Raw genomic sequence first — 23,311 nt, 5'->3', positions numbered from 1 at the left:
GAACGGTGAACTTATAATTGGCAAGACCTGAGTTCAAATCCTGATTCAGCTGCTGTCTAGTTCTGTGATCTTGGGAAAATCACTTAATGTCTCAGCCTCAGTTGCCCTATCTGTAAAATGGGGATAATTGTAGAACCTACATCAAAGAATTCTTGTGAAGATCAAGAGATAACATATGGCAAAGCACTTTGCAAACCTTAACCTGCCATATAAATGCACTATTCCTGTTATTTCTCTCTTTTGCTAAGGACACACTGAAGCCAGGGATGGAGAAGCCTGTGTCAGCTGTTCCAAAGGATGAAACTGTAAAAGGAAAATTATGAATGGCCTTTTATGGAGGGTGGTGGTGATAGTGATAATGGTGACGATAATGACAGTAATGTGGATAGGGAAAGTTGTGTAATTAGGGACTGATTCACCTGAAACAAAAAGGGGAGGGGCTGATAATACAACAGACATTCTGACTGAGTACAGTCATGTGAGGGGAAGGAGCAGCTTATTCCCCAGAGAGTCTGACTTCCATTCTTATTGATTGTTTGATGGTGTTGGGGAAGGGGCGCTTTGGTGATAGGATCCTGAGTCAAGTGAAGGAGCAGGGGTTGTGCTTTGTGGTTCAGGCCTTAGGAGAACCATGGGGAGGCACAGGGGACGATGTTCTCCAGATTGCCATTCAGAGGAAGCACACCCCTCTTGATGTCAGTGCCCTGGGCAAATACATCAATTGACCTGCCCTAGTTATGGCTCTGGTGACGTTGACAGAGGTGGTGATGGTGGTGATATAGATTGTTATGTTTACAAAAGTCATAATAATACTAGCGATGATAATGAAGGTGGTCATGGTGACTCTAAGTGAGATGGTTTTGGTGATAATGCTAATGCCAGTTATGGAGATGCTAGCTGTCATGGGATACTGTAGTAACTGCAGAAGTGATAGTGATAGTCATAGAGATTATAGTGATGGAGACAGTAAGGATAATGGTGAGTGTGATTGTGGTGGTGGTGGTGGTGATGGTGATAATACTGATGACTAAGGGTGGCAATGATGGTGGTGACAATGGATATAATGGTGAGAATGATGGTGGTGGTGGTGGTGGTGATGGTGGTGATAATGGTAATATTGATGGTGATGATGACTGGATGGTGGCCATGGTGATGACAGTGGATATAATGTGGAGAGTGATGATGTTTGTGGAGATGACATATCATAATGATAAACACTAGTGACAGGAGGCTGCACGATATAAGGGAATAAGAGGATCTAGGCTCAAACATAAAGTGTATATAAGGTATGTATTTGGAATCAAGGGGAGGCGCTACCAGCTAGGGGACTCAGGAACTGGCATTTGAGCTAATCTTTGGAAGAAACAATGAAGAGTTGGAGAAAATGTATTCAAACATTTGAAGCCATGTTGATGAGAGATGGAAAGCCATGTGTGAAAAGCAGAAGGTAAGCCATTTGGTCAGGAACATAGGGATAGCATATAACACTCCTGGAAAAGTAACTTGGAGCCCTCTTTCCATACTATCCTACTGCCTCTCGCCAGGGCCAACCCCAAACTGGGCACAAGTCTCTTCTACAATATCCCTCTATTCCAGTGACAGTGAAGTCATTCCCTCCAGGGGCAGTCCATTCCACTTTAAGACAGTGACAGTAATTGAGAAAGTTTCCCGACAGAAGCCTGGAGCTTGCCTGTATGAAACGTTCCTTCCTTGCTCAGTTCTACCCTCTGGGGCCAAGCAGAACAAGTCTAATCCCCTTAGATCCCTGCATATAACAATCAGTTCCTCCTTTGCTTCTGCCTTGCCCTCCTCCAGACTTCCTTTGTCCACTATTGGACCTGGGGTACTGATGAAAGCCTGGGTGAGCAGCCCCTACTCATGTCACCCTTAATGATGGTCCACCCCCATGAAACCTCGGTGCTTCTCAGCTCAGTCCAGGCACTGCTGAGCAGCCAGCTGGCCTGGTCCCCCAAGGCCTCATTTTTCACATACCTCATGTGAGGGCCAGATCTGATAGGGGAGTTTGGGGCCAGATTCTTTTCACGGAGTCGATTCCCCGCCTGCACTATGCTCCACTCCACTGCTGAAAGGTTAATTGGGCAAAGAGAGCATGGCATCCGCCTGGAATCTAGCCACAGAAAGGGTTGGCTCACCCTTCTGCCTAATCATCTGGAGATCATGGTGGGCAATGGGCCCAGTACCCCCAGCTCCCAGGCCCCAGACCCTGATGGTCCACATCTCTATTTCCAGGGTGGTGAGACCTAATGGAGAAGACAAAGGGATAGCTTGTGTCTCCTTTCAGTAGAAGGGGACTGTAGATTAAAACCTTCCCCTCCCTCCCTTAATCTTTCCCTCCATTCTCCCCCCCTTTCCTTGCCTTCTCTTTCCTTCTCCTTTCCCCTTATTTGACCCTTTCAGCTTCCCCTCTTTTGCCTTTCCCTTTGTCAAAGCTGGAAGACACAAGAGTGCATTGCTCCCAACCCCATCATTTTACAAATGAGGAAACTGAGCCCTAGAGAGGAGGGGGGAAGATCTTTGCCCAAGGCAACATAGCTAATTTTTTAAATTAACAAAATACTCACCTTTTCTCTCTTTCACCCACAAATAAAATAAAAAACCTTGGTAACAAGTGCGCAGTGTCAAGCAAGACAAATTCTAGCACTGAGCATGTCCAAAAAATTATGTCTCATTCTACACCCTGAGTCCTCGACCCCTCACTCAGGAGATAGGTTGCTTCATCATTGGTCCTCCAAAATCATGGTTAGTCATTACATTGATCAGAATTCTTAAGTCTTTCAAAGCTGCTTGCCTCTATGATGTTGTTCTTGTATAAATTTTCTCTTCTGGTTTTGCTCCCATCAGAATCATTCCAAGTCCTTAAGTCTTTCAAAGTTGATTGTCTTTGAAATGTTACTATTACCATATAAGTCGTTTCGGTTCTTCTCACCCTCCTCTGCATGGGTTCATCCAAGTCTTCCCAGGCTTCCCTTCACCGATTCTTACAGCACAGTAGTATTCTGTCATAATTTGTTCAGCCATTCCCCAACGGATGGGCACTGCCTCAGTTACCAATTCTTTGCCGCCACTGAAAGAGCTGCTACCACTACTTTTATTCATAGATGTGATTTTTTCCCCTCTTTCCTTGATCTCTTTTTAATGTAGACCCAGGAGTGCCATCTCCGGGTTCAAGAGTTTGCATAGATTGTCAGTAATTAGCAAATGATGGAGCTGGGACTCAAATTCAGGTAATAACCCCAAGTCCAAGACCTTTGACCTTAAGTCCAAAGCTTCTGTCCTACAATGATAAGACTGGAGAACACCAGATGAAGGCCATACGGTACAGGGGCAAGGACCTGGGGATGGGCTTCAGGAGGCCTCCATTTTAGGCCTGACTTTGCTGTCTTCTGTGGGACCTCAGATAACTCACTTCCTTTTAAGAGCGGCATTTTCCTCACTGTATAATGGGAATAATAATACCTGCATTAGTAAACTCATTGAAAGCTCAGATCAGAAAATCCAAACCAAAAGCTGGGAGGGCCCTCAGAAGCAATTCAGTTCAACTCTCTTCATTTACAAATGGGAAACCCCAGGCTCAGGGAGTTGAAGTAACTTGATCAACAGCCCATAGATCATGTATCCAAGACAGCTCCAATAAAATAATGTCACCATGTAATGCTGATAAATTTAAGTTCTGATCTTCCCTCTTGGCCGTGGTCACACGGCTAGAGAGAAGTATGAAAAGGGCTCAAACCCAGGCTTCTTGACTCCCTAAATGCCTCGATTCTCTCTTTACTACACCACTACCTCCTCACAGAAAATACATAGAGAAGCAGCATAAGGGGGAATACAAATGGGGTATAGATTCTATAAAAGATTTATGAAGGAATTCCAAGTTTGTCAAGAGTAGGGATAATCAGGGAGAGTTTCCTGAAGCCATTGGGACTTAAGCTGAAACATGGAGAGAAGACTTTGGATTGACGGGCGTGGAGATCAGGGAGAGAGCTTGGGTGGGACATTCTAGGCATGAACGGGAGAAGCAGAGCCTGCCCCTGGTGTGTTAATGCCTTATTTGGAAAATTAAAATGTGTACTCCTGACATAGATAATTAACACTTTGAGGCAAATATGCTCTGAGTCAAATGATGTAAGGGCTGTAGGAGTTTCAAGAAAGAAAGGTCACTTTAGGCTGGGTTGGTTGGAGCTGATTTCCTAGAGAAGGAGAGTTCTGCACCCTGAGTCCTTGACCCCTCACTCAGGAGATAGGTTGCTTCATCATTAGTCCTCTGGAATCATGGTTAGTCATTACATTGATCAGAATTCTTAAGTTTTTCAAAGCTCAGTGCCTTTACAATGTTGTTCTTGCATAAATTTTTTCTTCTGGTTTTGCTCACATCAGAATTGACCCAAGTCCTTAAGTCTGGACTCTGGGGAATGAGGAAGAATTGGCTAAGAAAGAAAAAGGAAGGACTCTGTGGAGAGGGCCACAGTGGAGAGTAGGCAATGGAAGTAAAATTCTAGATATGGGATAATGCTGAGAATGTGGATGATGGACAAGTTAATGATAATGACAGTGGTAAAGGGGGTGACAATGATAGTGATGGTGACATCCATGATGCTAAGGATTTTTTGAGGATACAAGTCACCAGATGACATATATAGTATAGACTGTAGGAAGAGTATAGAGGTAGGGAGATAAATTAAGAAACTCATGACCAGGGTTCGCACCAAGGTGAAAGAGAAAGTGGGGAAAAGATTACAAGTGGAATTAGGAAGAAGGAATCTGCAGGACTTGGTAATTGTCTAGACAGGGACAGAGTGACAAAGAAGATAATTGAGATTTCAAGTCTGGGTGCCTTGGAGGATGATGGGACCATGTGTAGAGAGGAGGAAATCCTGAAGGGGAGCTGTTTTGGAGGGAAGATGATGATCTCAATTTGGAACTGTGTTGAGCTTGAGGTAATGATGTCAGATAGGTCGATATGTGGGACCAGAGCTCAGGACATCAGAAATAGGCTATGAAGTTATCCCTACAGTGTTTACTAATCCAATTTTAAAGTATTTAAAGGTTTATAAATGGAGAGCTCACCAGCCTTCTCCCCACCCACCCCCCAACTCTGTCCTGCCCAGACAGCTAGAGGGTACAAGGGACAGAACACTGGGTCTGGAATATGGAAGATCTGAGCTTAAACACAGACTTAGACATGTACTTTCTGTGTGATCCTGAGCAAGTAACTTACCCTCTGTTTGCCTCAGTTTCCTCATCTGTAAAATGAGGATAAGAATAAGAATAGCACCTACCACCCAGGTTGATGTGAGGATCCAATTCAATAACATTAAAAAAGTGCTTAGCACAATATCTGGCACATAGCATGCACTATACGCTAACTATTATTATTATCACCATTTTTATTATTCCCTTGTAACACACCAGGTAGGCAATCCACAGATTTTTTCTGACTATGAGTCATGTATTCCCGCAATGCCATGCTGATTTCCACATAATAGATATAGATATTAACTCCAGGAATTATGGGAATAGAAAGAATCTCTCAGTGTCATATTTGAATAGAGCAAGATTGAGGGAACATTTCATCCATATCTTCCAATTAGTCGGGGAAAATGACCCGGAGGAGGGGACAATCTGACCTGGCCCTATACGTAGCCTGCCACCTACAAGGTTTCATTTCAGGGCCATAAGTAAAGTCTCCCAGTCCTCGAGGTTTTCTCACATTTGCTTTTCTAGCGTCTACCTAATATCTCTTTCATGAGGACCCAGCTTTCCATTCCCCAGTAAGAGGGAGCTGAGACTGAGGCTGTAGATGCCCTAGCATCATGTAAATGACAGCAGATCTGGCACTAGTATGAGGTGTTGCCCAAACATCTGAGGAGGCTTCTCTCACGCCCCTTCTACCCCTGAAAAAATATCAATCTAGTCTGTGTGCTCCCTAGGATCCAAACTAGGGACCCCTGGTTGTCCCACCCCTCTCTGAGACATCTTATTCCTAGGATAGGCTGCCCCACAGTCACTCTCTGGCCCAGGAATCATGTCATGTAGATGTTTGTAAGATCTGTAGGGAGGGGAATAAGTGGTCTTGGCAATGCAAAGAAAATGTAAAATGACTGCTAACTCTTCTCTGTCATCTCACAGTGACCTGTAAGGTTCTTCTTATTCCTTCCCTTTCCACACTACCTCTATGACTCTCTATTCTTAAACTCTCCATTTATCTTAGATATCTTCCTTCTCTATGAGGCACTAGGTGAAACCTACACTCTTGGTACCTTCTCCAAGACTACCTCTCCTCACACCCCCCTACGCACAAGATTAAGAGGGGGTCTTGGCACATTCCTTGCTCCTCAATACCACTCTCAGACCTTCCTTACACACCATCACTTATCTGTCACTAATCCTTTCAGGCTTACCACATCCTGTCCAAATCCTTGTTACTATCATGTACCTTGCTCAACCAACCAACAAGCATTATTAAGCACCTACTGTACGATGAGGACTGTGTTAGGTGCTGGACAAACAAAGGCAGAAATGAGAGTCCTTGCCCTCAAGTAGCTTGTATTCTCTTCCCTAGAAGGGCCCCTAGAGATCCTCTCATACAATTTCATAATAGAGTAATTTGCCCAATTACATATATTACATTGCAAACTCTAGTAGAAGAGACAAGATTCATCCCAGGTCCTCTAACTCCAGATCCAGTGCTTTTACCAACTGTTCTCTGTTCACATTAAGGTAGACTCTGACCCAGTTCTGTAGGAAGTTCTTTCTCTGTTGTGGCACCTAATCAAAATTTAAATAATTAATAATAATAATAACACCTCGCATTCTATAAAACCATAGATTCATGGCTGGAAGGGACTTTTATAGATGAGAAACTGATGTCTTGAGAGAAGTGACATATCCATGGTGGCTTAGTAAGTGAAAAAACTAAGACTTCAATCAAGATCTTTTGATTCCTAATTCAGTGATTTTTCTAATGCTTCAAAGCATATTAAAAGAAAGAGTTAAAGTATCAAGGAACCACAGTAAGGATCACACTAGTGTTGGCAATGAGAGCAGAGCTTGGGATATGATATTTCAAAAGGCAAAAGGTCTTTTGTAGCTTATAACTATGAATGACTTGTCCAGCAAAACTAAATATATACTATATATATTTATGTGTGTGTAAGTGTGTATACATATAAATATAATTCCACAGGGCAAAAAAAAAAAAAAAATGGATCTTTAATGGTACAAAGGATTTCCAAGCATTCCTGATGGAAAGGTCTGAGCTGAGTAGAAATTTTGAAATGGAAACATAGATGCCAAAAGACACGTAGAAAGGTACATATACTTAATTAGAATGGAATATGTGTGGATTAATTGTTTATACATAAACAGAGGGATAAGAAGCAACTGTCTTCACAGAATCCTAGTATCCTTAAGGATTATAGAGAAATTCTAGAATAGAACAATAGGGCAGTTTTCCTCAATAATTTCATGAAAGATAATGTCTAGGCTGTTTTTTTGATCATGACTTTCAGGTAGTCCCGTAATTTTTAAATTGTCTCTCCTGGATCTATTTTCCAGGTCAGTTGTTTTTGCAATGAGATATTTCACATTATCTTTCATTTTTTCATTCTTTCAGTTTTGTTTTGTAATTTTTTAGTTTGTCATAAAGTCATTAACTTCCCTCAGATCCACTCTCATTTTTAAAGAACTATTTTCTTCAGTGAGCTTTTGAACTTCCTTTTCCATTTGGCTAATTCTGCTTTTTAAAGACTTCTTCTCCTCGTTGGCTTTTTGGACCTCTTTTTCCAAATGAGTTAGTCTATTTTTAAAGGTGTTATTTTCTTCAGTATTTTTTTAGGTCTTCTTTAACAAGCTGTTACCTCATTTTTCAAGCTCTTCCATGGCCTGAGCCCACTGCATATTCATTTTGGAGGTACTAGTGGCAGAAGCCTTGACTTCCTCTGACAGTATGCATTGTTCTTCCTTATATGAAAGGATGGAAGGAAATATAACCTTTTATGGTCTTATTTTTTCTCCCTTTTTTGGGCATTTTTCCAACCAGTTACTTGACTTCTGAATCCTTCGTCAAGAGGAGAGTCCTAGTGCTCCTCCTAACCCCAGGACTGTGCTCAGGGCTGAGGTTCAGCGCAGCTGCTCAATTCTCCCAGGGGCTTTAGGTCGAGTGCTTCACAGATGGACTCCATGGCCGCTACCACCACCGCCACCTGGCGCCAGTGCTGGGGGGGGACCCTGCTCCCCTCCCACCCAGCTGGAAAAGCCCTCTCACTGACCTTTGAAGCTTTCTTTGGCCCTTGTGGGTTGAGGGATCTGAGACCCTTCCTGCTAGAGATTCTGCCCCAGAGACCTGCTCCAGTGCTGCTCTTTCCAGTGCTGCACAGCCAGGCTGGGGTTCTACTCTGCCCAGTGTCCTATGGGATAGACCTTTCCTGTCAACCTTCTAGGTTACCTTTGGCTAGAAATCTCTTTCACTCTGTCGTTCTGTGGCTTCTGCTGCTCTAGAATTTGTTGAGAGTCATTTTTTACAGGTATTTTATGGGCTGTGGGGGAAAAGCTAGAGTATGTGCATCTTTTTACTCCACCATATTAGCTCCACCCTTGTTATAGAGAAATTCAAAATGACATTTTATTATATTGTCATGGTTTTGGGAGAAGACAAAAATAAGAGCAACATAGAGCTATGTTGGGGGGAAAAGGAAACCAATCATCACTATTACATAATTGATGTATGCAAGATGTAAATTATCTGATTATGAAGGAAGGGGTAAGGGAACAGGCATTGAATGAACTTTAACTTGATATGAACAGGATAAAGGAATAAAAGAAGGTGAGAGAGAGAGAGATTTTGGAATAGAGATACATTCAACTCAAAAGAAAAACAGGAAGAGACAATAATAAGGGAGAAGTGGAGAGGAAGAGAAAGTAATAGAAAAGTCATAATCAAAATAAGTTCAAATGTTGGAGGGAAGAACATGAAGGAGGGAAATGAAGGAAAAGAAGAAAGAGTTAAAACCTGAGATCAGAGATGGTTTCAGGGCAAGAGAAGAGATATGAGAGGAAATGGGCCATTTCATTTATAGATTGCAAGTCAGGCAATCTTATATCATCTTTTAACTTGTAAAAAGGGGGATAAAAGCAAAGAGAGAAAAAATACAAGAGGATAGGGCAGAGGAAAATACACACTTAACAATCATAACTATGAACATGAATGAAATGAACTCATCCATAAAGCAGAGGAGGATAATAGAATAGATTAGAAAACAGGATCCAATCATATGTTGTTTAAAAGAAACATATGTGGGTGAAGCCATCACATATGGAGTAGAAAGACAGACCTGCTCTAGCTCCCCCCCACCATAGCCCATAGAGTACCTGTAAAAATGACTATAAACAAACTTTAGAGCAGCAGAAGTCACAAAACGATAGAGTGAAAGAGATTTCCAGCCCAAGGCAGCCTGGAAGACTGACAGGAAAGATTTATCACACCAGGCTTGTAGCAGAGTGCAGCACAATGTTGGCCACAATGCACAGCCCAGACAGGACTGGACCAGACTTCAGGGTACAGAATCACAGGTAACAGCTGCGAATCACAGATTTCCCAACACATGAATGCCAAAGACAGCCTCAAAGGTCAGTGAGAAACCACTTTCACCTGGGTGAGAAGGGAACCTGGTCTAGCCCTGGCCCCAGGGTGGCAGCAGTCACAGAAGCAGCAGAGTCTATTTTAGGATCCTTTGGCCTAAAGACCCTGGGAAAATTGAGCAGCTAATATGGGTCTTAGCCCTGAGTGGTGGCTCTGGGGTGAGGAAGAGCGCTGGTGTGATGGAGCTGGTAGAGGCTCAGGAGAGGGAATTCTACTCACAGATCCTGGGGGCGAAAAGCTTGTGGTTGCTTCCAGACCAGAGCACAGCCCAGGGAGAGAAGTAAACTCCTCTCCCTTGATTGTGCCACCTTGGAGGAACTGAGAATTTACAGGTCCCTAGAGTGTACCCTCCACTTGACAAAGGACGCAAAAGTCAAGTAACTGGCTAAGAAAATGCCCCAAAAAGGGGAAAAAATAAGACTGTAGAAGGTTACTTTCTTGGTGAAGAGGCATTTTCTTCCATCCTTTCAGATGAGGAAAAACAAAGCATACCATCAGAGAAAGACATAAAATTCAAGGCTTTTGCATCCAAAACCAGAAAAATAAATGTGCAATGATCTCAGGCCACAGAAAAACTCAAAAAGGATTTTGAAAATCAAGTAAGAAAGGTGGAAGAAAAGCTGGGAAGAGAAATGAGAGCAATGCAAAAAAAAAATCATGAAAAGAGAGTGAACAACTTGCTAAAGGAGACCCAAAAAATGCTGAAGAAAATAACACCTTGAAAAATAGGCTAACTCAATTGACAAAAGAGGTCCAAAAAGCCAATGAGGAGAAGAAGGCTTTAAAAAGTAGAATTAGCCAAATGGAAAAGGAGGTTCAATAGCTCACTGAAGAAAATAGTTCTTTAAAAATTAGAATGGAGCAGATGGAGGCTAATGACTTTATGAGAAACCAAGAAATCACAAAATAAAACCAAAAGAATGAAAAAATGGAAGAGAATGTGAAATATCTCATTGGAAAAACAACTGACCTGGGAAATAGATGCAGGAGAGACAATTTAAAAATTATGGGACTACCTGAAAGCCATGATCAAAAAAAGAGCCTAGACATCATCTTTCATGAAATTATTGAGGAAAACTGCCCTGATATTCTAGAACCAGAGGGTAAAATAAATAGTGAAAGAATCCACTGATCACCTCCTGAAAGAGATCCAACAAGAAAAACTTATAGGAATATTGTAGTCAAATTCCAGAGTTCCCAGGTCAAGGAGAAAATATTGCAAGTCACCAGAAAGAAACCATTTGAGTATTATGGAAATACAATCAGGATAACACAAGATCTAGCAGCTTCTACATTGAGGGATCAAAGGGCTGAGAATATGATATACCAGAAGTCAAAGGAACTAGGATTAAAACCAAGAATCATCTACCCAGAAAAACTGAGTATAATACTTCAGGGGAAAAAATGGTCATTCAATCAAATAAAGGACGTTCAAACATTCTTGATGAAAAGACCAGAGCTGAATAGAAAATTTGGCTTTCAAACACAAGAATCAAGAGAAGCATGAAAAGGCAAACAGGAAAGAGAAATCATAAGGGACTTACTAAAGTTGAACTATTTACATTCCTTCATGGAAAGAGAATATTTGTAACTCTTGAGACTTTTCTCAGGATTTGGGTAGTTGGAGGGATTATATACATACATATAGATAGAGGGCACAAGGGTGAGTTGAGTAGGAAGGGAGGATATCTAAAAAAATAAATTAAATTAAGGGGTGAGAGAGGAATATATTGGGAGAAAAAAAGAGAGAAATGGAATGGGGCAAATTATCTCTCATAAAAGAGTCAAGAAAAACCTTTTTTTAATGGAGGAGGAAAGGGGAGAGGTGAGAGGCAAAAAGCAAAGCTCACTCTCATCACATTTGGCTTAAGGAAGGAATAACATGCACACTCGGTTTGGTATGAAAGTCTATCTTACACTACAGGAAAGTAGGGGAGAAGCGGAGAAATGGGGTGTAGGGGGGTGATAGAAGGGAGGGCAAATTGAGGAGGGAGTAATTAGAAGAAAACACTTTTGGGAAGGAACAAGGTCAAAAGAGAGAGTAGAATAAATGGGAGTTAGCACAGGATGCAGGGAAATACAGTTAGTCTTCCACAAGATAACTATTATGGAAGTCTTTTGCGTAACCACACATATGTAACCTATACTGAATTGCTTACCTTCTCAATGGGGATGGGTGGGGAGGGAGGAAGGGAGAAAAGTTGGAACTCAAAGTTTTAGGAACAAATGTTGAGAATTGTTTCTGCATACAACTGGGAAATAAGAAATACAGGTAATGGGGTATAGAACTCTATCTTGCCCTACAAGAAAAGAGAGAATATGGGGATAAAGAAAGGGAGGGATGTGATAGAAGGGAGGGCAAATAGGGAAAAGGGGTAATCAGAATGCACAGTGTCTTGTTGTTGGGGAGGAGGGAGATGGGGAGAAAATTTGGAACTCAAAATCTTATGGAAATGAATGTTGAAAACTACAAATAAATAAATTAAAAATTAAAAAGCATATGTGAAGCACTAATATTCATGTAGAATTAAAATTAGGGTCTAGAGAAAAATCCATTATTTTTCTCTTGGATTAAACAAAAAAAAAAACAGCAAAAAAAAAAACCCACAAGTGTCAATCATCGTTCTATCTGAGGCAATCATAAATACAGACAAGGTAAAAAAGAGATAAATAGGAAAATTACATTATATTTAAGAACACCACAGATATCAAAGCAATATTAATATTTAATATAGATGCATTAAATAATATAGCATCTAAATACCTAAAGGAAAAGTGAATCAAATTAGAAGGAGAGATAACAAGTACAACGATAATGGTGGGGAACCTTATGTATATAAGACCTAGAAAAATCTAACCAAAGGACAAATCAGAAAGAAATTAAGGACCTCAGTAGAATTTTACAAAAAATTAGAGGTAATAGAAAGGTACATTTATAAAAAGCTTACATTCTAATAAACGGCAGATAAATACACATAAAGATATGTACAGCATAATTGCAACATGAAAAAATACAAATACACAGACACTAGCTATATACAAAGTAATTTGGAACGACCATTAGCAGTTGGTGTGATCAGTAAAAGCTTTGTGCTGAAGATAGTGCCTAAGCAGCATCTTAAAGGAAGAGAGGCATGGCATTCCAGATATTTGGAACTCAAAATCTTGTGGAAACTAAAAATTAATAAATACATTTTTAAAAAATTTTAAAAAAAGAAAAATAAAGGGGAATGTTGAGACCAATCATAGATAAACTAAGAGAAATTCGGGTAGCCCAGAGAGCAGTCCTATGCTCTATGTAGTCCTATGTAGAGACGCAATGGAGAAGCAGAAACAAATTTAGATAGGATGGGGTATGGTTGGCAGTTGCAAGTTCTTACCCATCCTTTTCTGGGGCAAATATTTTACATATGCAATCTTCTGTTTTATAGTCACCCACACCATCCTGGGATGAGAGCCTCTAGCTGCTCCCCAAATTCAGTGTGTTAATTAAGATCATCAACTATTCATACCATGTCCTGAGTCTCAATCAATGGCCTCTTTATGTCACCACAAGAAAAACATATGAATTTTTTTTAAAAAGCATTTAATTAAGACAGAATTGAAAAGCAAACACTACAAAAGTGAGTCAGATGGTCAGCATTGTCTGCTCAAACACAAAATTATGACCATTTCTCCTAACTCTATGGGAATGATAATGCAATTTCTCCTAATTTCTTTTACTTCTCCACCACAGTGGGAGAAGATAGTAATTTCATGTTCATGACACCAGTAGTCAATCTTGGGCTCTGATGCCACCTGCCTCATAAGTTTCTTTCAGTCTCATTGGATCAAGCTGGAGATTTCTGATGCCCTATGAGTGGTAGAAATATGCAAAACAATGAGCCTTCAATATTATGGGTTTTAACTTTCCCAAAGAAAGTAGTCTAAGGCCAAAAATGAAACTCATTGGCAGGGACATAGGAAGAAGAGACATTTAGGGCAAAGAATACCAAAAGATTTCAGTCACTGGAAGAGGTAGATAAATCTGGGTCACTTTCCCAAGAGGGGATAATTGCCAGAGCCTCATGTGTAGTGGACTTCAATCATGGCAGGAGGAGAGCATGTTGTCCTACCAAGAGGGTCCTTCAGCAAGGTTGCCCTTGGAACTGACACATTCAATTTTGCCTATTAATCTTTAGCTCCTTCTAGTTGATGTTTGGAACATCTGAGGTCCCACCCCCTCCAGAGCAGGACAACTCCTTGAGGCAAGTAAAAGTCGTGGGTTTTATAGAGAAGGGATGGTATCGCTGGTTGGTTTCAATCAAGCAACGTACAAGCACTTCTTTAAAAAAAAAAACTGGATTGCATTTTTCTAATTATAAAATATTTATGTTTTTATCCCTCCCTTTCCCCCATTAAAAATTAAACAAAACTAATCCCTTAAAAAAAAAAAAAAGAAGAAGAAGACTTTACTATGAGTCGGTCAAAACACATTCCCACATTGGCCATGTCCAGAAATGTGTGTCTCCTTCTTCATGTTAGCTCATTGCCTCTTTCTCAGGAGATGGGTAACATTCTCCATCATCGGTCCTCTGGAATCATGGTTGATCATTGCATTGATCAGTTCCTAAGTCTTTTAAAAGTGTTTGGAACCAGAGGAAGCCAAGATGGTGGAGTAGAAAGACACATATACTCCAATGCTTCCCCCACAGCCCACAAAATACCTGTTAAAAAACTGGCTCTCAACAAATTCTACAGCAGCAGAAACCACAGAACAACAGAGTGAAGGAGGTTTCCAGCCAAAGGTAACCTGGAAGGCCGACAGGAAAGATCTATCTCAGGAGTCACTGAGCAGAGCGGAGCCCAGCCCCGGCTGAGGGGCACTAGAAGTAATGGGACCTGAACAGACCTCCAGGACAGAATTTCCAGCAGGGAGGGTCCCAGATCCCTCAACCCACAAGTGACAAAAAAAGCTGTTAAGGTCATTGTGGGAGGACTTTCCCAGCTGGAAGAGAGGGGAATGGGGTTCCCCCAGCACTGGCCCCAGGAGGCGGCAGCAACAGGCACCTACTTGAAAGCAGCCTGGGTCCATTGTGCAGGCAGCCCAGCTTAAAGCCTCTGGCAGAATTGAGCAGCTGATCTGAACCTCAGCCTTGAGCACCATACTGGGGAGAGGAGGTGCACTAGGACCCTCGTCTTGACAAAGGATTCAGAAGTCAAGTAACTGGCTGGGAAAATGCCCAAAAAAGGGGGAAAAAATAAGATCATAGAAGGCTACTTTCTTGGTGAACAGGCATCTCCTTCCATCCTTTCAGAACAAGGCGTACTGTCAGAGGAAGTTAAAGCCTCTGCATCCAGTACCTCCAAAATGAATATGAAATGGGCTCAGGCCATAGAAGAGCTTGAAAAGCATGTCAGCAGCCTGGTAAAGGAGAACCAAAAAAAATGCTGAGGAAAATAGCACCTTCAAAAAGAGGCTAACAATTAGAAAAGGAGGTCCAAAAATCAATGAGGAGAAGGAGGTTTAAAAAGCAGAATTAGCCAAATGGAAAAGAAGGTTCAAAAGCTCAGTGAACAAAATAGTTCTTTGAAAGAGAGAATCGAGTTCAGGGAAGCTAATGACTATGAGATAAACCAAGAAGTTAGAAAACAAACCAAAAGTTTGAAAAAATAGAAGATAATGTGAAACATCTCATTGGAAAAACAACTGAACTGGAAAATAGATCCAGGAGAGACAATTTAAAAATTATGGGACTACCTAAAAGCCATGATCACAAAAAGAGCCTAGACATTATCTTCCATGAAATTATCAAGGAAAATTGACCTGATATTCTAGAACCAGAGGGCAAAATAAATATTAAAACAATCCACCAATCACCTCCTAAAAGAGACCTGAAAAGAGAAACCCCTAGGAATACTGTGGCCAAATTTCAGAGTTCCCAGGTCAAGGTGAAAATATTGCAAGCAGCTAAAAAGAAACAATTCGAGTATTGCGGAAATACAATCAGGACAACACAGGATCTGGCAGCTTCTAAATTAAGGGATCAAAGGTCTTGGAACAGGATGTTCCAGAAGTCAAAGGAACTGGGATTAAAACCAAGAATCACCTACCCAGCAAAACTAAGCATAATACTTCAAGGGAATAAATGGTCATTCAGTGATATAGAGGACTTTCAAGCATTCTTGATGAAAAGACCAGAACTGAATAGAAAATTTGGCTTTCAAACACAAGAATCAAGAGAAGTATTCAAAGATAAATAGGAAAGAGAAATCATAAAAGACTTTCTAAAGCTGAACTGTTTACATTCCTATATGAAAAGAGAATCTTTGTAACTCTTGAGACTTTTCTCAGTATTGGGGTAGGTGGAAGGATTATACGCACACACACACACACACACACACACACACACACACACACACACACACACATAGATAGAAAGTACAGGTTGAGTTGAATCAGAAGAAATGATATCCAGAAAAAAAATAAAATAAAAATTAAGGGATGAAGAAGGAAAATACTGGGAGGAGAAAGGGAGAAATGGAATGGGGCAGGCTATAACTTATAAAAGAGATAAGAAAAATCTTGTTCAATGGAGGAGAAAAGGGAGAAGGTGAGAGGGGAAAAGTGAAGATTACCCTCTTCACATATGGCTTAAGGAGGGAATTACATGCTCGCTAAATTTGCTTTGAAAATCTAGCTTACACTACAGGAAAATAGGGGAGAAGGGGACAAGGGGGATGATATAAAGGAGGACAAATGGGAAAAGGGAGTAACTAGATGTGAACACTTTTGGGAAGGGACAAGGTCAAATGAGAGAATAAAAAAAGGGGGGACAGGGAAGGATAGAGGGCAATATAGTTAGTATTACACAGCATGATTATTATGGAAGTCTTTTGCAAAACAACACATATATAGCCTGTATTGAATTGCTTGTCTTCTCAGTAGGGATGGGGAGGGAAGAGGGGAGAGAAGTTGGGATTCAAAGTATTAGAAATGAATGTTGAGAATTATTATTGCATATAACTGGGAAATAAGAAACACAAGTAATGGGGTATAGAAATTTATCTTGCCCTACAAGAAAAAAGAGAAGATGGAGATAAGGGAAGAGTGGGGCATGACAGAAGGGAGGGTATATTGAGGGAAGGGGTAATCAGAGTGCAAGGTGTTATGCGGTGGGGGAAGGGGAGAGATGGGGAGAAAAATTGGAACTCAAAATTTTGTGGAAATGAATGTTGAAATCTAAAAATAAATAAAAGTGTTCATTTTTGCAATGTTTTTATTATATATAAATTATCTTCTTGGTTCTGCTTCCTTCATTCTGCATCAAGTCTTCCAAAGTTTATCTGTATTTGTTTCATCATTTCCTTACAGCACAATAATATTTCATCACATTTACATACTATAATTTGTTAAGCCTCTAACTAGAGATGCGCAAATTTAGAGACATCTCCACCCCAAATGTTCATATAGACTATGTAGTCGACCTGTAGTCGAGCATTTCATACTTGTTTTGGTTTAAGCCACACAGACACACTATAACCCAACTCCAACAAAGACGTCATTTTGGTTCTCTTTGAGAATGAAGGTTAACCACCAACCAATTGATGAACAACACCTTAATTTCTAGTTCTTTGACACTATAAAAGAGGCCATTGTAAATATTTTAGGGCAACTCCTGAGGAAAGGGACTATTTTTTTCCTTTCTTTGTTTCACTCCCTTTCTCTCCCTTTAGCACAGTACATAATAATAAATGCTTATTGAAATCACATTAATTCATGATTGGTGGAACTGTGAGTTGGTCCAGCCATTCTGGAAAGCAATTGGGAATTACATCTTAAAATTACTAAATAATGCATATTCTTTGACCCAGAAAACAGCACTATTTGGTCTATACCCCAAATAGACCAAAGAAAAAGGAAAAGATCTTACATATTTCAGTCATGTCCAACTCTTCATGATGCTATATGGAATTTTCACACCAAAGATACTGGAGTAGTTTGTTGTTTCCCTCTACAATTCATTTTACAGATGAGGAAACAAGGTTAAGTGACTTTCCCAGGGTCACATGGCTAGCAAGTGTCTGAAGCCAGATTTGAACTCAGATCTTTCTAACTCCAGGGCCAGTGCTCTATATACTGTGTCATCTAGCTTATAGTATATGCGTGTCTGTATGTATATAAGTATTGTGGATATATACATACGTATATATATATACATATTCCACCTATTGTTATATTTATTCATTTCTGTTTTTGTCCCAAGGATTTCAGTGGAGGGAACTTTCTTTTTCTGGTCATCAGGGGGTCGAGATCTGTACAAGGTAACTTTAGAAGGAGTCACATGAATGGCAGGGCTTTGGACCACACCTCAAAGGCAGATGTACCTGTCTTCAAGGGCTTTTCAATGCCTGTCCTCCCTCTCCCTACACAAACCCTACGGAAATGTTTCCCCTTGTGTCGTTCTTGTGGTTCTCCAAGGACAAGGTGGCTTAGTGATGGAAAATCTGGTGTCAGATCCAAGAGGTCAGGATTGGGTTCCAAGTACTCTCGGCTTCCCTCTATTACCCAGCAGGGATTTCACTAAATACTGGATCTCAGTTTTCTTCCCATGTTAGGGGTTAGGGGAAAGAGTTCTATCTGTGTCTTTAGAGCTGCAAATCATTGGTAAAGACCTACCGATCCTCTCTCTAGCATGTTACAGTAGAAAGGACGTTGGATTTGCAGTCAGACCTCGAGTCAACTCCTGTCCATGACACGTCATAGCTATGTAACTTTAGACAAATAAGTTCACATCACTAAGAATCAGTTATTAAAAACAAAGTGACAAGAATATTTATACTATGCAAATTGCTTTTTTGATGAAGTCACTTTGTAAACCCTGAAACGCTGTAGAAGTGTGTTTCCTCTCAACGTTAACCTTACAGTGATTCTCCCCTCCTTACCTGCCCATTCTGGAGTTCACCAGGCCAGGAAGTCCTTCCTGACTCCCAGCTTTAACCAGCCTTTTTGCAAACTCAGTCCATCTTCTCTTGTCTTTGCCTAGAAAGGCCCTAAAGCAGTCACCACTCTTCTTTTCAGGAGCCTGCACAGAGAGATGTGTTGATATGGGCTATGCCTCTTCTATAAAGATGTCCTTTGCATCCTCCTGCATCATCCTACATCCTCCTCCTCCTCTACCACGTTATGTCTCCACATGTTCAGACCAGCCCCCTGAGCAATCCACTGCTCAGTACCCCCACAATACACATTTATGCGTCACTCCAGGGCTGGGAAACTGAGTTCTGTTCTATATAGTTAACTGAGAACATGGAGGTCAAACTGATAACCTTGACCTGTTCACCAGAGGTCTAACCATTAAGCTGACTCACCCTAGAAAGCACTGATTTTGACCGGTAGAAATTTTGTGGGGTAATAATGCTTCTCCCAGTCATAAAGGCCTTCTTTTGTAGGGAGAAAATAAAACATCTCTTTATAGGCTGTTACAGCTAGGAGGAAGGTTATAGGATGATATCAGAGTTAAGTGGTGCAGTGGCTGAAGTGTTAGACTTGTTATCAGGAACGTAGGAGTTCAAATTCTGTCTCAGGGACTCGATAGCTGTATGATTCTGGAAAAGTCATTTAACCTCTCTAGCCTCAGTTTCTTTAACTGTAAAATGGGGATGATAATAGTACCTACCTCACAGGGTTATCATAAAGATTAGAGAGGTTAACCCACGAAGATAAGAGAGATAACATGCATACTTTACAAATGCTGCAGTGTTTGGTAAACACTATTATTGTTATCACTGTTGTTCTATCTGTTCGGCTCCAGCCACTCAGTGAGATCTTATCACTAATTTCTTGCCAGGTCTCCCTGCCACAACTGCTACATTATAATTATTCATAATAATAGCTAATATCTATACAGCATTTACTATATGCCAGGCACTTTATAATTATTATCTCACTGATCCTCACAACAACCCTGGGAGGTTATCCTTATCCCCATTGTATAGATGAGGAAGCTAAGGCAAATGGAGGTTAAGCGACTTGCCCAGGGTCACACAACTAGTAAGTATCTGAGGCTGGATTTGAACTCAGGTCTTCCTGACCCCAGCACTGAGATCTGTGTCCCCTGTGCCACTCTAGCTCCTATCCTGGGGCCATGAGATCAGTGAGAACTGACCACACCTAGTTCATCCCAACTATCTGGCCTGACTTTACTATTGTCTTCCTTCTAACTCACCCTGTGCACCATTCTCCCCAACCCATCCTCTTCCACCCCTCATTCCGTGATTTCTCAGTGGCTTCATTTGCCTTCCCTGAAACTTGACCCTTCTCCCGGCTACTACTCCCCTACATGTGTGTTGTCTCTCCCTATTATAATATGAGCTTTTTGAGGGCGAGGGACCGTCTCTCATATACATCACAGGCATTTAATTACCTACTAAATAAATGCCATTTTATTCACTCAGAACACAGACCTTTAGTACTGGGAGGGACATCAGAACATGGAAGAACACAGAATTTGAATTGCTAGAGCCTGATGAGAATTAAAAAGAAAAGATCTAGTTCATTTTTATACCAACTTCCATTTTTCAGATGAGCTTACTGAGGCTCATGTAGGAGTGTTCATTTGTCCAGGATCATATAGGAAGTCAGGAACAGAGCCAAGATAAGAAGGGGAATATCCTGCCTCTTGGTCCAGAGTTTCTCCACTTTGCCATACTGATTCTGAGGCTCTCAGCTGACTCCATCTTGGACCTCTGTTTTGATTGTCAACAGAAGAGCAGGCTTGTGGTTGAGGTGTAAAATTTAATGATTGAGTCTCCTCTCTGCTGGGTGCTGGCTGGAGATCACTGCTGGAGACCACCCAGCAGGAAGAACTCCAGCTCTGGCCACTGTGCGTCACCTCGAACCCAGGGGCCCCCCACTATGGGATCAAGCCCAGAACTTGGTGTCCCTGGCAGACCCACAGTTGGAAATGTCCTCCTTCCCACCCCAAACATTTCATGGGAGCAGAAGCATCTGTGATTTAAAGGGATTCGGATGTTAGACCTCGCACATATGTAGACCCAACTCCCTCGCTTCCCAAATGCAGAAACTGGACCCCAAAAGTGGGGAGAGCACATGTCCAAGATCACATAGCAAGTCATCAACAGAGCCAGTCCTAGAATCCAGGTCTCCTTATTTTAAGCCCAAAACTCTTTCTACTATACCACTTGCTTTTCTCTTTGAACTCTAATCTTGTACCCCTGTCATTTTGATAAGGAGTATAGTTGGCTTTTTTATAGATCATTTGTTATCCTATGTGGAGTTGCTATCTATTACCTGGGAGGGGAGCGGCTGTGTATGGCACACCATGTCAATCCCAGCTATTGGGGAGGTCAATGATGGTATATCTGAGCTCCAGAGTTCTAACTTTAAATGGCCAATAGAACAGCTGCACTAAGTACAGCATCAGTATGCTGATAGCAGGGGGTCAATAGTATGCCTGAGGAAGGGTAAACCAGTCCATGTGAACAAGGAGGCAAGTCAAGGCTCCCATGCCAATCAGTAACTGGACTAGGTCCATGAGTAGTACTTATACTTCCAGCTTGGTTGAAGAAGGGATACGCAGTCTTAAAAAAGGGCAGGAGGGAGGGATTACCATCTCTCCAACTACAGGCCTAGTTGGGAAGGAGCTGGAGTAACCATGCTATGAGAAAACTGTTTAAAGGTGCTGAAAATGTTTTCCTCTGAGAAAAAGAAAGATATAGGGAGGATATCTCTTTAAATATCTGAAGTCATGTTACATGGGAGAAGGATTAGATTGACTCAGTTTGATCCCAGAAAGCAAGACTCAATCTTAACTGGGAAAATATTTTGAAAATGTACTCTACCGTAAAAAAACTGTGTATAAGTAAATGTAAAACAAGTGTCACCTAGGTTCAAGTCTGGTGAATTTACATATGACTCTCCTTATTGGTGGAGAGAATGATGTGCCTGTAAAGAGTACAGCTAATCACAGCTTGGGACAGGAGAGATCTTTGGGGTTCTAGGACACTCCAGATAAGAAGCTTCTAGTAATCACTCTCTCCACCAAAGAGGACAGTCTTATGCAAATGTACCAGACTTGGAATGAAGGGGACAAGGAAACTCTAGAAGAAGTAGAGGAGGAAGAGAACACGTTTCCCTGGGGGAATCAGATGTCTTCTCTGGAGGAAGTGGCACCAAAGTTGTCTTGAAGGAAAAGAAATGTTCTGAAAGGTGGAGATTCGGAGGGAGTCCCTGCCAGGCAGAGGGGATAGACCATGCTGATTGATTAATGACTGCGGGGGGGTGAAGTAGAGAAAGGGATTTGGAGTATGTTATAGACCAGAACTGCCAGGGAAAAAAGCAATGGAGGAAATGGTGAGTTCAGAGGGGAGAGGATTGTATGTTAATCATAGAGAATAACCAGTGGAGGAGTTGAGCTACACCAGATGTCCAGAAAAGGGACCAGGGGAGAGAGTTTTTTAAAAGGGAAAAACAAAACCAAATCTTTCTCTTAACCTAGACCAAGTTGGACCCTAAGCAGATGCTGTCTACCTGCAATTCATTGGTCAGGGTAGCATTTATCTTCACTGATATCCCTCTTGAACACCTCCCCTTCTCATAGGGAGGTACTGCTGGGCTCTTGGAGACCAGGACACCAAGGGTCTGGAAGTAACTGAGTACCAAGCTGGAAGGGCTTCCAGACTATGTGTTCTTGTGTCAACATACCAGACTAACTAAGGCTAGAAAGCTTATCACCAGATGGTTGACCTCCCGTGGATGATTGTGTTTTGTTTTGTTTTGTAATAACATTTTGGGGGGGAGGGAGGCTGAAATGGATGTGAAATCCATCTATAGAGTCTGAGGAGTAGGATCTATGCTGAAAGAGAGATGAAACCATAGACCTTTGAAGGTGAGCAAAGAAACATCATAGATCTGGGGTCTGAAGGAACCTCAGAGATCATCCAATCCAACCCCTCATTTTGTAGATAAAGAAATTGAATTAAGGCAGGCTAAATGAATTACCCAGAGTCATCAAAATTTATGATTTGAATTTGGATCCTCTGACTCCAGAGGCCATGGAACCAAAGTAGAGTTTGCTCCCCAAGCTCTCAACCCTGAGGCTACCGACTGTGACCCTTGTTTCACAGTCTGCAAACTGGGGATGAGGATACTTGTACCGTGTATGTCACTAAGTATTGTGGGGAGGCCATTGTAAGTGCTGAAGAACTGCAGAAATGTGAGTCTTTAATATTCCTTACACTGACCTCAACTCACACCCATCACTGGAAATATGTGGCTACATGTGGTTATGCCAATAATGAGATAGTGAAGAAGGAACTGAAATTAAGGGATGGAGGGATGGATCCTGGGCTGGATGTGGAGAGGGATGAGGGCCAATAGAAAGAGCGCTTGTTTTGGAGTTAGGTGACTTGGGCTCTCCCGTGCTTCCTAAGAGTATAGTCACCCTGAGCAAATCCCTTCCTCTCTCTGAACCTCTATAAAAGTCAATGTACAATTTAAAAAACATCTATTAAGCACCTGCTGTTTGCAAAACACTGTGCCAGGTGCTGAGAACTTCAAGATTCTGACCCTAAGGAGTTGACAAGGAATCCTTAAGGAATGGGGATCACAGTCCCTGAGCTACTTATCAAAGGGTGATTGTAAGAATCAAA

General features: G+C 41.4%; 1 long non-coding RNA gene across 1 annotated transcript in view; it reads right to left on the bottom strand.

The window, feature by feature from the left end:
• Positions 1-2,388: 2,388 nt before the first annotated feature.
• LOC140533400 (uncharacterized) overlaps positions 2,389-23,311 on the bottom strand; it is a 31,215-nt gene continuing 10,292 nt past the window's right edge. The window contains exons 3-4 of the long non-coding RNA XR_011976905.1: positions 18,584-18,723; positions 2,389-3,454 (exon numbers count right to left, since the gene is read on the bottom strand). This is a non-coding gene — a long non-coding RNA (uncharacterized lncRNA). The remainder of the gene's footprint in view (positions 3,455-18,583; positions 18,724-23,311) is intronic.

The sequence above is a fragment of the Notamacropus eugenii genome, chromosome 1, assembly GCF_028372415.1.
Source record: "Notamacropus eugenii isolate mMacEug1 chromosome 1, mMacEug1.pri_v2, whole genome shotgun sequence".
Taxonomy (NCBI): domain Eukaryota; kingdom Metazoa; phylum Chordata; class Mammalia; order Diprotodontia; family Macropodidae; genus Notamacropus; species Notamacropus eugenii.
Note: the sequence above shows the minus strand (reverse complement) of the source record. Positions and strands in the feature narration are given on the sequence as shown.